The following is a 16951-nucleotide window of genomic DNA, read 5'->3' as shown; positions in this document are numbered from 1 at the left end:
GATTCATACTGTCCAAAGGCCCCATCTTAGAGTTCCATCTGCACACATACACACACACACACACAAACACACACACACACACACACACACACACACACAAACACACACACAAACACTATCGCTGTCTTTCTAACACATGCACACAACTCTCTCTCTCTCTCTTTGTCTCTCAGACACAGACCTCTTTGTCATGCATGTGTACACAGTCTGTCTGCACATACACACAGGCACATTCACATTGGCTTACACTCGCATACAGGTATTGTGTCCGGTTTTGTCAGGACTCTTTCAGGAGGAACTCCTATAGCTAAGCCTTTCACTTTCATTTGCTGTTCATTGTCTCAGTCATTTACATTCTCACTATGTCATTTTAATGAGCCCAAAGGCTGTGTCTCTGTGTTATTTATAAGGCACTCTCATTTGAGGGTGGACCTCTGGCTATCTCATACACACACTCACACATTCACATACACACACTCATACATACCTATACACAGATCCTCACGTATACACACCCTCACAGATACATGCACTACACATACACTCTCGCACGTGTATAGTCTCACATATACAAATACACAAACGCATACAGTAAAAACTCAAACTCATGTATACACATACACACACTCAGCTTGCCAGCACCATTTCTGCATCATCGCAGACAGATGCGTTTGTGTGAATGGGCTTTCCGTCACCAGTGTGAGGTTCAGGGCCTCTACGCTGCCGAGTTTGCATGGACAGCCAGCCAAGGAAAATCACTGTAAGGGAGTATTGCAACCCGCTCCATATTGCTATGAAATATGGAAAAGTGACCCGAGGGCTATAACATTGGCAATATCCTACAGCATTGTGGATCTTGGGGTGTTTCTGCACATTCTTTCCATGCTCCCTCCTATGAACAGTCCTCATCTGAACAGAGGGGAGTGTTCAGAGCGTGGGGCAAGAGAGGAGTCTTACTCATTTCTGCTAAGCCATTATTACATATTTTTGCATCATCTAAACGCGTTTTGTGAACCACTGTTCATTTTCTCCGAAGGGTTGACTCAGCTCTCGAATGTCACAAAATGAAACACTGCATCGATGCCACATCAAAGTTGCATCGTGTGGCATCAGATGAAAAGTTCATAATATCAGCCATTTCATAAAGGTGTTGTAAATGAATATTAATCTTATTCTTTCTCCATCAGTATGATTTGTTTAGCCCTTAGTGTATTCCTTCTGTCTTTTTGTCCCACTTTTAATAATCATGAATTGCATAAACATCTGACAATCACTGCATTTTCTCTCTGCTGGCTTTACTCAAAAACAGCCAGACAGAAAGAATGCTTTTACTGAAAAACCCCCTGTACTGTGTCGCCTGTAATTTCAGCCACAAGTAGTGTGCTGGATTAACAGGCTTTTTCTTTTGTTTGTATAATGGCCTTGTCACATGTGTCTGTGACATTTCCGTGGCTTTAATATCTGTGCGTGTTGCATTTTGACAAGTTCAAGTTCTTTAGATTTCAGTTCTTCTTTTTGACAATGTTATGCCATTTTTAGGTGAGATGTTAAGCTTTTTTTTAAAAAAAAAAACTCAGGGCTGTACATCTTCAACACAGCCTCTTTCTCTCTTTCATATCTCCTCTTTCTTTCTCTTCCTCTCTCATCTCATCTCCTCTCCGGAGAAGGACTCCCTGTCTCTGTCTCCTGCTCTCTCTCCCTCTACCCTGCTGTTTCACTCCCCCATCTCCTGGGCTCTCCTTCTACCCTACTTTTTCACTCCCCTCTCTCTCTCTCTCTCTCTCTCTTTCTTTCTACATTTATTTACATTTACATTTATTGATTTGGCAGACACTTCTATCCAAAGCGACTTACAAGTGAGGTAGTGTACAACACAAGCAAAAAAACATAAGGAATCAGAGTTGCTCTCTCTCCCGTCCTTCTTCTCTCTCTCTCTCTCTCTCTCTCTCTCTCTCTCTCTCTCTCTCTTTCTCTCTTTCTCTCTTTCTCTCTCTCGGCGTTGCACCTTCCTCCATCAGCATTACTTTGGGGAGTTGTGACGGCGGGCGCGGTGAAAGAGGCGACTGTCCCCTTCCACAAAGCCCGTAGTCCCCGGGGGCTAATGGGACTGTCACGCTCCGCTTGAGACGTGGGAACCCGGATAAAGGGACTCAAGACCGGACCGGCACTGCATCTGACAGCGGTCCCCCAAAAGCACGCTGACAAGCGGACTCCCACAATGAGCGACGCTAACCTGTGACAGACAATGAATCCGCAGCGTGCTGGAGGCAAACGCGAGCATTAAGTGATTACGCCGCGTGTCCGCCGACGCAGAGGGGGGAGAGGGAGGTAGCCGCCAGGGAGGCTGACCTCCGTGGAGTGCAGACGCCAGCAGGCAGGCTGAATAACGGGAGGCCTCTGACTCTTTGCCCTCCCATAATCCCATGCTCCATCACCCCTTCTGCCCTCTTCCTCTGGAGCTCACTGTCAGAAGCTGTGAGTTTTCTCAGAGCCAGGTTTTCTTTTTTCTTCATTTTTCTTGACCCCAATTCAGTATCTGAGCTGGAGAATAATGTTGAGGTATATTAAAGTAAAGGGTATTTCCACAGAAACAGCACTGTATTTTTTCACTTTAGTTCTGACATGACTCAAATCAGCTGCTGAGTGTACAGTACTCAAATCGGGTGTAGGATATCCAGGTCTCAGATCAGTTGCAGTGTTTACAGGTTTCAGATCAGCTACAGAGGGTAAAGAACACGTCAAGAGTTTAGGAGCGTGGAGGGCAGCTGTTAACCTGAAAATACTAACTCTTTCCCAAAAGAAGGCAGCCCCTATAGCACAGTGTCCCTGTCTCTCCAGCTGAGAATTGGAATTACTTGGTCTAGAGGAAAAAGTACTCATTCTTGGTTCATCAACACTACTTCCAACAGCAACATAGTTTTCCTGCTGCTGTCCTATGCAGCTACTAACCAAACACATCCCCACTTAGCTTCAGCTGTTGGGCAGGAGAGGGCAGTATGGCTGCTGCCAGAGTCTGAGTTCAAGCCCCGGGCGGAGCAACGCTGTTGCACTCTCTATCTACAATAGCCCAGCAACTTAAAATGTTTAGAGAGTATGTGGATGGCCCTCTGTTTGTAATGATGGTTTCTGTCATTCTGCTGTTGGCGGGCGCGGGGCTATTTGTTTGTTGTCGTGTCGTGTCGTCTTGTTTCCAAGTTCCGGAGAAGGACTCTAATGAGAGACGCGGGAGTGAGGACAGTATCCAGTGTCCCCTTCCTTCCTCAGGTTTCCACCATCGTCAATTATTACTGCCCTCATTCATTAGGCATGAACAGGTACAATGTCCGCTGCTCTGGCACCCATCTCCCTCAGCCTGTCGCTGACCTGTTCTCCGACAGCCCCTGGCTATCCAAAACACGGGCAATTTGGGCTGTGGTGATGAGGATCAGTCCTGGGGCTTCACCCTTCGTGTGAAGTTAGCTTTTTTGTGGTAGGCCTCGCCCGAGCCACCTGCTACAGAGTTCCAAATCATTACCCACAATGCTCCCTGCTGGAATGATGTCATTCGGTCCGATTGGACGGCAGAAGGGGACTGCAGAGTGAGGTCACAATGGTGTGAACGTCTCTCAGCGAATGGAGGTGAGGGCCTGGGCTTCTTTGGCCAATGACCCTCAGCCCATGGAGAGATACGAGACAGAAAATGTCACTGACTGTTACAGGAGTTGTTTTTCTTTTATCAGTATTAGAGGTTTCATATTGCTCAGACTGTCAGATCCCTCTTCCCGCTGTGCATGTTCAGTCTCTTTCTGTGAGCCTCATTATTAATCCCAAAGCTGCTGTTCTTTTTTTTCCCTGATCCCCAGCTTGCTTCTCTGTGGGTGTTGTTCAGCCTCACTCTTTTTATCAGAGTCTTGAATCGTTTTTTAACTCCTTTTATTTGCGTTCTGCTCTCTGCCGTGCGACGTGTGACACGCTCCCCGTGAGACCCGCATTGATGTTTTCCCACAGCGCACCCCATACGGTTTGGAACACATCAGGAACATGATGTGAATTAGGTTTTCTTTTGTTTTCTGTCGTTTGCAGATGTGTGCAGATTCAGGCTGCGTTCCTGTGTATTCTCTGTGCTTCTCAGCGCTCTCTGTGGAGGCATGCTTCATGTATGGGCAATGCCACGAGGTTTCACTGCTGCCTCGGCCGCATTGAAGCGGCGTCTGGCCTGCGCTGAAACAGCGGTGTGACTGCGTTGTGACCGTCACGGGAGCTCAGCGTAGCGGCGCCAGAACCGTCTCTGCGGCAGACCGCGTGGCGCACTTTGACCTCTATGGGGTCGCGCAAGAGTTCAGCCCAAAGATAATCTTCGCTCGCCGTCAAGCTGCGTGATGAGTGAAGCGCAGCCCGGGGCGCTGACGGTTGCGTGTGACGGACACTTACGTGGAGATGAAGTATGTAATTGTGACTCTTCTCTGTTAATCTTTAAAAGGCCTACTTAAAAGTTTATAGGACATAAAGACAAGCATGTGACTGGGAAAAAGGCACATTGGGCCAAACCAGATTATTTAACTTGGGAGTAAATTGATCTGCCACTCTAAGGTCTTTCTTAAAATATATAGTCAGGCAATAGCACTGAGGGCAAACCCAGTAACATTGCACTGCAGTCAGCAAAGTTACAGTGTAATCAGTGCTCCCCCAGAAACACTGGGAGTAGACTAAGTACAGTAACTCTGAGAGCAGAGTCAGTGCAGTTACATTCAGGGAAGAGTCAGCACAGTCACATTATGGCAGTTAGAGGTTTATGAAAAGATTATTCCCTGAACCATATTCTCCAGGTTGATCTTTACAAAGCTTTTTGGCCATTGGTGTTGTGCTCTGCCTCACTTGTAAGTTGCTTTGGATAAAAGCATCTGCCAAATGAACAAATGTGAATGTAAATGGTCATAGCAGTCCTCTAGGCCAGGCCTAGTGTGTGTGTCGTATGGAGGGGGAAGTCCTTTACAGTTCTCTTGTTATTCCTCTCCCCTATGCCCCCCTGCCTTTCGGTTTGGTGTTTCCTGTGAAAGGAGAATAGGGGCACCCTGTTCCCTCAGGGCGAGCCTCACTTTGCTCTGAGAACAGACAAAAGTCCGTGGATAACACAGACAGGCCTTCTGAGTCTGGGCAGTATGTTTTGGAATGTTTTGACGGTGCTGTGTGTGCGTGCGCATAGAGCAACTCTGTCTGTCATCGTCATGGTGAATTTCAATCCCGCCGATTTCCCTGTGAGTTCTTCACCCTGCATTCCTCATTCCCTCCGCTGGAGACCACTCAAAGAGTGCCAGGCTAGCAGGAGGGAGGCTAACCGCGTTAAGCCCACGCCGAAAATGAATGGCTGGGCGCAGTGAAAATTGTGTGTAATTACGCAAGTTACAGCCAATTTGCAAATATCAGCCCTGCCAGCAAGCATCACGACGGCCGTCACTCCTTGGGAGAAGCAGACGCTGCCAGTGCTGCTTTCGCTCCGGGCGCTGAAGCCTCGGATCAGCACTGCGCCCACATACTTCCACTTTGTCAGAGCGTATGAAACTCGGGGGCCAAGGCTGAAGCACAGGGCACACAATGCATGTGTCAGAGCCTGCCAACAGGAAGTAGTAGTGAACACATGCACAATGGCTGCTCCAGGCTCTCTGTGTAAACCCTTCTGCATGTGAAATACTCATTCATCACTGTATACAAGTGAGGTGAGAGGGTTCACTGGGGAAAAAAAACTCAGCCCAGAAGAAGAGAAAAGAAGAAAACAGACCACAGCATAGTTCGGCTGTAACAATGACATCTTGATACACAAGCTGTGGGAAGAGCGCCTAGCTGGCCCCCCTTTCTATTTCTCATTGTTTCAGGTCAGCCGCGTCTTTCATCCAAAGGGCCGATCACCTCTCAGCTCCATCTGTAAATTCCTGGAATAGCTGGAAACACTAACTCCCTTGTAAACCTGTAAGGAGGACAGGTGATCTCACCTTCCACACGCACACACACACACACACAAACATACAGTCACGCTGTGTAACCTTAAATGTTCTTCACCACTCCAACTGGCCCTTGTGTGCTGTTCGTCATGGCCTACACACTACCCCTTGCTTTCATCTCTTATGTGCGTAAAATGTTTGCGTAGCTTGTGTGTGTGTGTGTGTGTGTGTGTGTGTGTGTGTGTGTGGCCTGTCAGCAGCCAATTAAAGCTCATTGTGCTCCTCATTTGGGAGTACCGCTCCCGCCAGATCCATATTCACGCCATCTAGTATTTCTGGAAAAAGCGATTACAGTAATTATGTCATCCTGATGATAGTTATTTTTGTATAACAAGTATCTTTTGACAAGCTCTTGGCCTAAACACCCCCACAATGGAAACTCTTTCAGCAAAGTGGCATTCACCATTCCTTCTGTACGCAATACTGCTGAGACCGATGGTATCCCAGTTCAGCATCCATCCGATCATTAATGTGCACTGCAGTAACTCAATTATATTCTCACGTACCAAATAAGTACATGTAAGTATACACAATGCATAAGTATGCCTTACGCTTACCCTTAGGACAGCACTGTGCTCTGTGTTTGGGTGAGTTTGTGCTTCCATTCCATAAAGCAACTCAACCACTTCTGTATTCTTTTGCTGATATGCAGCGGAAAATGTCCTTTGCTGACGAGAGGTGGAAAATGTCAGAAGCACTGTCATGTTGAAAAGGTTGTGGCCAGAGGATTCAATGATTCAGCAGCTGCCAGGTGATTGGTCCCACTCTCCTGACTGATTAATGTGTGATGTTCACGTGGTTCACTTTTCACTCTGCACCGAACTTCCATCGAGAGTCACATGACTGAGCGTGGGGTTACTTCTGCAAGTTAGTGTTCAAAGAGTTTTCCTCGTGTAGTGTAAAGCACGGTGCTTTTTTAGAATTCACTCTCACCCACCATTCATCTCTACTAGAATCTGGCATTAAAGCATTCATTTATAGAGGTTAGAGTAATTAATTAACTGGATTCTTCCTTGGTGATTGGAATTTCAGAAATAAAACACTTGAATGACGGTCATGTTTTTTTGTTTCATTATTTGGCATCTACACCACACATCAGGTACATCTTGACCATGAAAACAAAAAATATAAAGTATGTATAACGACTGGAAAAAAGTATTATCACTTAATGGTGCCACTGCGTGCACAAGTTCTGTTCCCAAGTTTTCTCATGTGTGTGGCTGCACGTAAACACTGGCACCCTTGTTGTCCTTGGAGACAGGCTGGATCCAATTTATCCACATGAGTGATGGAGCCTTGGTTTTACTCCGAGGAACAGAGTCAGTCTATACAGTGTTCCTTTCTGCTAACAGCACAGCTCTTACAGCTAAGATAGCAGGCCCCAAAACAGCCTTTCTTTAGAGCTTGCATGAATTCACTTGGGAGCTAACTAAGACCTAAGACACACTTTGACATGGTTGTATCCATCTAGGATTTTCCCAGTTCTTGTGTGAATGCATAAATTACATGATGTTCTTAAAGCAATGCCACCAATAAATGTTTAACAATAACACAACATGCTGTGAATGCATGCTATATATGTCTTTAACCCAAAACACAAAATAACAGGCCATGTTGGGGAATCTACGCATGTATCTCACTTCTCTGCTCCAGTCTAATAGTTACCTTCCTCAATCCGGTAGCTGTTTATTATTTAGAATTCTAAGCTCCTAATTTATGCTTGGAAGAAGAATATTTACCACTATGCTCCATGTTTGTGAAATGTGCTACAAAAGATATGAATATACATAAATAGATAGATACATAGATATTGATATAAGATATTAGTTACCAATATTGTCCTGAAATCAAATTCAGTATTCATGGCTTTGTTCGCAAAGAGTAGACATGCTTTTTAAATCATTGTTCTTATGATGATCTGATTTATAATTTGTTGAGTGCAGTGGCGGCTAGTGAGCTGGAAACAGGGGAGGCTGAATCATTACCTTTAAATCTATCATTACTTTCAGCCTGTTCCCCTTTATCCTCCTTGATTAACAATAAAAAAAATTCACAGAATAATTGACACCAATGCGTAAATAGAGTAAATGATTATGCGAAACAGCGCAGATTGACTGTAGTTTGTGCACTATTGCAAAAGCTACAGCATGAGGTTGTTTAATTAACAAGGATGGCAATTTGAACAATTTAGTGGCAAGAAATCCCAAAGCTTTCTCTTAAATGTTTCACATTATAGCTTTCTTGTGTTACAAAATTCAAATTACAAAACAGCTAAATTCAGTTAGATCGAGAATAAACTTTTAGGTTAGGTTGAGTGCAATGAACAATAACGTTTAGAACACCTCACAAAAGCTGTGATGTGTCATGAGCATTTAATGTAATTTAATTTGATAAATGCCATCCTTGTTAATTAAACAATCTCACGTTGTAGCTTTCGCAAGCACACCACACAAACTGCAGACAATCTGCGCTGTTTCGCGATCATGATCATTTACTCCGTTTACGCGATTAGTGTCAATTATTCTGTGAATTATTTGTTTTATTGTTAATCAAGGAAGATAAAAGGGAACCAGTTGAAAGTAATGATAGATTTAAAGGTAATGTTTCAGCCTCCCCTGTTTCCAGCTCACCAGCCGCCACTGGTTGAGTGATATTGTACAGTTATCACAGCATTTCTTTGTCATGGAACTGTACCTGCCCCATGCAGGTGACTTTATCTCTGAAAGCTCCACCTCCTGCAGAGCCAGGCCCAGCTAACATACACATAGACACGCACACGCACACACACACACACACACACACACACACACAGGCACACAGCTGGCCCAAAATAGATAAAGACACTAAAAATAGCCTTAGAGCTGGGGGAGCGCACCAGGGTCTCCTCTTGCCCATCAGTCATCCCGTCTGGAGAGAAGTGCAGCGTCATCCTCACCGATCCTGTTATTCTACCCTAACACAGGGGGGCGAGCCGGGACCCAGCCGACCGCACCCCCCCCCCCCCCCCCCCCGGCCCCGGCTGGGTGCCCCCAGTGGCACTGCCCCCACTGCAGTGGAATAAGGGACAGCAGGGGGCGTGCCGGGACCCAGCCGACCGCACCCCCCCCCCCCCCTGGCCCCGGCTGGGTGCCCCCAGTGGCACTGCCCCCACTGCAGTGGAATAAGGGACAGCAGGGGGTAATTCAGTGGGGCATCTCTACACAGAGACATATGTCAGAGCGACTGGCTGTCACAATGACCGTAAACGAATGCATGCTACAATGCTGAGCTAAAAATGATGCGTTTGAGTGGTAGATGGGGTGTCGTCTTCCTGTAACGTACGGTAAATGGTAATTTGTCAGACAAAAAGCCCAGCAGCCCTTCCCGGTTGCATTAGCGTGTGTTCACACCCTTTGCAAGCGTGTCAACATGCACAGCATCTGGTGACGCTTGACATTTAGGCTTTCCGAGGTAAAGCAAGTAAATGCCTCACCTATAGGAAAGAGTTGTGGTTATCCTCAGAGCCATGCCTGTGCCACAGTGTCGTATGACATAGTTAAAGGCCACTTTAAAGGCTTCACTTAACGCATTTGGCTGGACGTAGCAAGCCTCCAGAAGTCACTGTTGCAAATGCCACCAACTTAGCGTTCCAACTGAGGCTCAACCAAGCACTTTCCCTGGGTTTGTTTTCTCAAACTGACTCTTTCCAGAGAGCCCGCTTCGGTAGGTGTGGTGGATTATGACAAATGGCATTAGCATTATTCCATTTATGTGTCATAGGTGTGGAAGAACTGGCATGTGGTTGTTAGCAGAACAGCTTGGTGTGGCAGAATGTCGGTAAGTCCAGTAAAAGTCTGCCATTATGTCTGCTTCCAAGTGTATTACCTCAGTGACGCATTTACAGTTCACTAGTGTTCACAAGACCCATCATATCCCCTGCAGCTCTCTGCTTATTCCAAACAAGGTACAGGAATGTTAGATACATATCAGACCTTTCCACAATGTCTTCAATGGATTATGCAACTGATTACCTTACACCCACTGAACAAACACAGTGTATGTACTGTGTGAACGGGAGCAGACTTAATATTCCCTGTGTGCTGTGCTGAACCACAGAAAGCCAAGCACTACTTTCCTCCTAATTAAGGGAAGGAAATACCTCCTGGCAGAAAAGAACATGGAGAGCTGATGGCATCAATTGCACTGAATTATGCAGCCGCTGCTGTTTTTTATTTGATTCACTCACTTAACCTTTACCGAACCGTTACTGGATGTTGCTCTGTCCAAAAAAATCTCCAGGTACGGTTTTACTCTGACAGCCAGACTTTATGCAGGCTGTGCAGCTGTGTGACTCGAGGTGGGGCATGTGAAAATGGAGTCAAAATGGCTGACATTAGAGACTCCCTTCCCTATGGAAGACCCTAATGCTGTGACCCAAAAACTCCACCCCTGTTGCTGGAGACCCAATATTATAGTGCCAAGAAGAGGCCTATTTTGGTTGCCTGTCTTGCCTCATCTAAATGTGTAATATGATTTGCATGACATAAAAAAGCTAATTAAGACGATCATATATCAAGACTGAAACATCAGTTTTGGAGTTTGATATTTAACTTTAATGCAAGATATTCCATGCATTAATAATTCTTTGTGTGAAGACTTTTTTCTTTTGTTTGTGTGAAATTTCTACCTGTGGCCAGTGGCAGTGCTGACAGAATTTAGCTGGAAATAGCCCGAGGTAGTCAGTGGCTGGTGTGAATCTGACTTGAGAAATGACAAACCCGGTGTGCTGACTCCAGCCCTGCTCCAGGGATTCAGTCTTGGTTTATTTACCCGTGTCTAACTGGAGCCAGCAGAGAGCCAACGTGCAGACTGCGAGAATCCCCCCCGAAACGGTAACGGTCGTCGTACGACAGAGAGCAGAGAGTGACGGTAATCAAGCTGGTGGTTTTACTCGGCGTCTCCTCCCGTGATGGCGGCCGCGCGTTGACGAGCGCCGAGGAAGCACTGCTTATTCAGCGCCCGCCAGAAAGTGCTCACGCCCGGCTTAATGCCACCATCGCTCCGAGCGCAGAAGACGACGTGTGAAACGGGCTGACTCACTCTCAGATCAGCAGACATTACGCGCTGATCTCACTTCCAGATAGTTACAGTAATGAGCTCCCCACCCAGCTAAACACACAGTGCGCCCACCATCTGAGATATTGCAGTGACGAGGTGACATTGCTGCTGGGTTGCAGGCCCGCTGCCAGAACAGAGACTGTACAGATGCAGAGGGGCTTGCAGCAGCAGATATGGGAAGGCCGTTGCAGGCCTTGACTGGAGATGGGCTTCAAATAAGATCTGCATCTCTAGGTTCTGTTTTACACTCTGAGGATCTCAATCACAGTTAGAGCAATAGCCAGGAGGAACAGTGTGCAGCAATTCCGAGTGTGTGTGTGTTTTTTTAAGCATTTTAAACATGCTGCAAGATACCCTGCTTTTTGCTCTCCAAGGTAAATCATCTTCACAGCCTCAAATTGAACATTAGTAGACTTCAGTTTGAATTACGTGGAATTAAACGGGTTTAAACTTTGATGAGTTTATCTGTTCATGGCTGTAAACTGATAACACGGGCCTGTGCGGGGGATGCTGTTAGTGATGAAGCTCATTAGGAAAAGAGAAGTGGTCAGATACGCCACTCCTGACCCCTGAATGGGAACAGTTCTCCTTGGTTCCTCAACAGGAACAGCTATCTGTGACTCCTGAAGATGAGCTTCCAGTCCCAAAATAATGCTGCTGCAACCCTAACTAAAAATGTGAAAATGTCACGGAGGCCCAGTGCCATGTTGACTGACTGTCGCCTGAACGATGTAAATGACTGAAGGCACATTTGCATTTTGACCTTTGGCAAATAGAGCAATATGTGGCCCAATTACATGTGACTGCTAATATTGCAGAAATGTGCATAACATGAACAGAAATGGCCACAATCCTTTCCGTATCACATCCTCAATATGTCTTTGACATCAGAGCAAATATTGCCTCACCGTTTCTTTCCAAATGCTGTAATTTGATCTGAAGTCTGTCCTCTGGAAGTGCTCAAATCTGTTGACAAATTTCCTTCAGAATGTTGCAGATTACTCTATCCAGCACATTTCCCATTTTCATAAGTTAGAACACATCGTACGTTACATGGCTTTCAAGCTGACACGGACACAACTGGAGCCACCTGCAATGAGTCAGGACTACCCATTGGTCAATTTTCTGTTTGGTTTCATGTAAAGATAGCACTGTGTTCCGGCCTTTCTCTGCCCATTTCTCCATTCTCTGCCTTCTGGGTCAAGAGTGGGGATGGCGGGGGGGGGTTACAGGAATGTCCCACATGTGTTCTTATGAAACAGCTTTGCCTCTATTTGTCCTCAAATAAAAAAGAACACACTCTTTATTGATTACTGGAAGGCGAGTAAGACCCTGGAGAGATGGAGCATGTTCTTCTGTCTCACTGATTGATGTTTCATGCAAATTTTACCCATACAAGCCCAGCCCCTTCCAGACTAGCTGTAAATACTGCAGTTTCCTCCCTCACGTTCTGTTTGATCACACTCAGAGGAATTAGCAAGTGCACCTTTTTTGACCCTGACTACTGATCCTCCAATGAGGATGTGTGAGAAATGGATGGATGTGTTAGAAAAGTGTATGAATATTTAATATCAAATATTCATGTTATTTTTCTGCTTTTTTCCTTTTCCTGAAATACAGGTGGCCTCATAACAGCCTGTGGGAAACATCTTGTCAGGGTAATCCATGCCAGAAGAGGATTTATGAAATACTAAGTACAGGGATGTGGAGAAACCTGACCATCTTTTTGTGGATTAAAAGTCATTATTTGTGAACAATATGATTTGCTACAGGCAATGCTAATAACATTTGTTTATTTTTAAGCAGAAAATATCCAACACATACATTTATTTTTTGTAGAGAATGTCTCCTGTTCCTGTTTTGTCAAGGGTTTTAAATATGGAGGGCACCGTACACACACTCTGCTAAGAAGGTGACAAAATGTACTGCCCTTTGAGCAGGAAGTATATTTCATCGGTTTGAAGGGGGAAGTGTTGGGCAAAGAAGAATTTCAGCACCAGCATTTCTCAAAATACCACATTCTTCGGCCTGCCCCGGTCACCATGTTACAGCAGGGAAATGTTTGTATGAGAAATTGCCCAATGAAAGGCCCACACAAGATAATGCAGATTTTAAAAAATCACTTGTGTCACAAAAACATCAGCTGTGATTCATGGATTAATAAGGTTTCATCTGGTTTGAGAGCATTTTGCTGTGACTAAACACAGCGTTAATGTGGCCAGCCCTTCAGAGGCCAGGCATCTTGGCCTGGCTGGGCTCTGTGTTTTTGAGTCATGACCTCTCCTGTGGGGTTATCTGCCCAGAGACCAAGTAAATGAGACACCAACATGACAACAGTGGTGGCTCTTAAAGGTGAAATAAGGGGATAAAATTTAAACCATCAACTGTCCTTAATGCGTTTTTGATTATTTTGAGTGATTAAAAGAGTGCCAGTTAAAACAAGGATCCACCATCTGAAAGCAATTCTCTTTTTGCTAATTTAATCTAATATAATCATAACCTTTTGTATTCTGCACACAAAATGATTTTAATAAAAAAAAACCAAGAGATTGGGTCACCATAAGTCATTTGAATTATGAGAAAGATATTCGGGTTGGGATCAATTTGGTAGCTGTACTTGATGCACACAAAACTGAAGAAATCAAAAACAACTGAAAACATGTTCTGAACAATTAGCTTCTCCTATTTCAGGCTTAAGGCTTCCGCTACAAACAATCCGATCCTGCTGACCCTCATCTCACAACACCTCATCAGAGCTACAGGGTTAGTGGCTATCGACGGACAGAGGTCACCAAGGACAACGCTGCTGCCTCATACAAAAAGTGGAATTTTCCCAGAGTGTCATGTGTCATGGAATTTCATGGAAGGATCATTTCAAGAAGCAAACACAACCAAAATGAAATTTAAATATCATATAGCTATCATCACAAAGGTCATACTAATATAACTATTATATAAAATCAAGAACTGATGATAATAATAAAATTATGTTAATTGCAATACATTCAGTGTTATTTTCAGAAATAGGTTTGAGTGATTTGGTTGAACATTCATTAAACTTGAACTTAACTGCATGATGGAAAGATGATAGGCATGCAACTGCATTCCAGGTGTGAATACAATATCTGTGATAATTAATATTTCTCTTCTGTCTAAAATATAATGATAATAAGTGTGCTTAAATAATTCCATGTGTGCTGCTATAATCAAGTGAAGCATGTAAACGTTACACGTGTAATTGCACACTTTGATCAGAGGTAATGCCACATTCAGGTTAACACCAGAGCTGTTGTTATACATTTCTCTATATGCATGTATAGCCTGCTCTGATGAGTCATGATGCAGCAGTCTGGATTTTATGATGCTGAAATACAACTCAAAATTTCCGATCAAAAGTTTTGCCAAGCAGGACAGTGGCAGATTTAGATCGCCAGCCGAAAAGTAGAAAATCAAGAAAAAACGGGACGTCATGGAAAGAATGACGTCAGGTTTAATTAGCTGAAGACTTGTAGCAGACTGCGGGTGAGGGTTCACAAGATAGAACAGTTCTGATGCGCGTACAGGTACGCGAGATAAACTCCCGAAAAGTATACTCCAGCACACCAGCGCCAGGTAACACTCATCTCCATATAAATTATGTTAATACAGAGCGCAGAAGGAGAGAATCTCTTCACAGGCAAAGGGGTCGATGACGTTGCCGTTTCCACAGGCAACTGATATTTTCGTTCAGCCAATAGGGATCCGCGTGTGTGTCCGTGCCCCTCCTATTGACGTGAGTCACGTGTCCCAGTGACGTATTGTGGTGGGCGGGGCTACACCTCGGTTTGGAAGAGGGAGGGGGGTTAGCGAGCAGCCGGGGAGTGCTTAGTGGTGACACCGAGGGGGAGAGAGGGAAGGGGTACTGAAGCAACGGCTGGATAGCGGAGTAAGTACCAGTCCTTCCTCTTTTTTATTTTTACTGACGAACAGCGTGAGTAATATAGCCAGACAGGTATAAACCGGCCGAGTCCTTGCCGCCTTCAAACCATTTTTGACTTTAGCTGCCTTGCAAGCTGGGCAGACGTTGCCTGCGTGCTTAGCACGCTAACTGTTAAGCGACAAGTGTGGCTTTCTTGGGAATTAAAAAGGAACATCAGGGAAGTGTTTCTCTTGAGATCTTTTTTTCTGGGTTTGAATATAGCGGGAGTGTCTGGTCGGGTTAATTCGCTGCAAGCGGATTGCATGAGAGGAGCTCAGAGCGCTAGAAAGTTGGTGGCTGGCCACATTGGGTCGCCTTGAAATCGCGCAGCAGTTCTTCGGGCTATAGTTTGGGGGGGACAGCCACCGAATTAATACTCTTTTTTGGGAAGGGGAGCAGTCTCCTGTCTCAGCTTACGGAGCCGAGCTCAGGAACGGTAAACTTTTGTTGCCCTGGGTCGGAAATATCTGTTTTGCGGCTGTCACCGGTTTGCACCAAGCGGATCATCGCTGCGGAGAGAGGCAACCCTTTTCCACCGGTTTGATCTGTCACATGCACGCCGGAGGGACTAAAGCAACGAAAAGGTATTTTTAAATAACAAAGAAAATCTGCAAAACACATGGAACCTAGTTTTCCAGCAATTCCAGCTTTTTACTATGCAAATAACTTTAACCTGAGAGACAGCAAGCTCCAACTGGGAAAATAAGGAAGAGCCACAGAGATGGTGTTTAACTAGCTAACGTTAGCTGGCAGCGCAAGAAGTCAGTGGTAGTTGGCGTATGGGTAGCCAGCTAGCTAGTTGCATCTATCCGTAAACAGCCTGTGAACAAGATAGCTATGAACTTAAAAACTCCTTTTGCCTGCTAACCAGCTAATTAGATAGGTAGCGAGGACCCAGATGGCCAATTTCACAAATTGGATGGAAAGTTTCATTTGAACGTCACTGAGAACTGAGATGGCTAGATAGCCTCCTAATGAAATATTAATATAGCCAGCTAGCTAGCCATTGATTAATGGAATTATTAACATTAGTAGATTATTTTGCAAGCAAAGCATCAGTAGCAATCTTTGTAACGTTAGCTAGCTAACGTTAATTAGTTAACAAGCCGCGTATCAAAATCAATTGATGTCTCTTGATTAATTTTGTTTAAATCGTTACCTTGATAACAAAAATTGCATTGCATTTAATAATGGCTAGCTTCTTCAAGAAATTGGTAAGATAGCTAACGGAACTGTCAACATAACGTTAGCCGTATTTTTGGTAAATTAGATCATTTGATAAGGTTCCACAATGCAAACAGCTGACTGGACGATCAACTTGGATGACTAGCTAGCTATCTCGAATTTTGCTACCTTAAATTTTGACGGAAGACCTTATCTTTCCACTCAGATTATCGGTAGCTAACAGTCATCTGATTTTATACCTTGCTTAAATAGCTAGCTAGTGCAGACAGTGAGGTACTTGCATGCATACAAGGATTAACTAGCTAACATTACCCAGTTCTCATTTGATACAAGGAGACACAGGTGTGAATTAATAGACAGACGAGGAGTGGTTTATAAAATCCATTGTTGCTTCAGCTAGGCTTGTAATAATGTTAACGTTAATCGAGGTATTTTACATGAATAACGCTAGTCAGGACATCGCTAAAGGTAGAGTGACCCATTTTCTGTGTAATTTGTTGTCTTTCCCCCTCTGGCTGCGTTCTGCTCAGTCCTGTTCTGTCCGGTCCACTTGCGTGCGATATTTGAGAATCAGCGCGCCGCATGACCTTGAGTGCTACCGGCCGCTGTTTCCAGTGTTGGAGAGTGTACCGGTGTGTACGGGAGGCTCCGGCATGAAGGAGATCATTGTGCTTTCGGGGTTATATGGCAGTTAGGGCCGAGACTGTACGCCGATCATTGGGTTTAAGTGCGGGTG

At 44.9% G+C, this 16951-nt stretch overlaps 1 protein-coding gene across 5 annotated transcripts in view; it reads left to right on the top strand.

The window, feature by feature from the left end:
• Positions 1 to 14912: 14912 nt before the first annotated feature.
• The window catches only part of LOC118772205 (plasma membrane calcium-transporting ATPase 1-like), a 38517-nt gene continuing 36478 nt past the window's right edge, over positions 14913 to 16951 (top strand). For 3 of the 5 annotated variants that reach the window (XM_036520511.1, XM_036520508.1, XM_036520512.1), the window contains exon 1: positions 14913 to 14997. The gene's annotated coding sequence lies outside the window, so the exon portion shown is untranslated. The other 2 variants (XM_036520509.1, XM_036520510.1) reach the window with 2 other exon arrangements.

This window comes from Megalops cyprinoides, chromosome 25, assembly GCF_013368585.1.
Source record: "Megalops cyprinoides isolate fMegCyp1 chromosome 25, fMegCyp1.pri, whole genome shotgun sequence".
NCBI classification, from domain to species: Eukaryota; Metazoa; Chordata; class Actinopteri; order Elopiformes; family Megalopidae; genus Megalops; species Megalops cyprinoides.
Note: the sequence above shows the minus strand (reverse complement) of the source record. Positions and strands in the feature narration are given on the sequence as shown.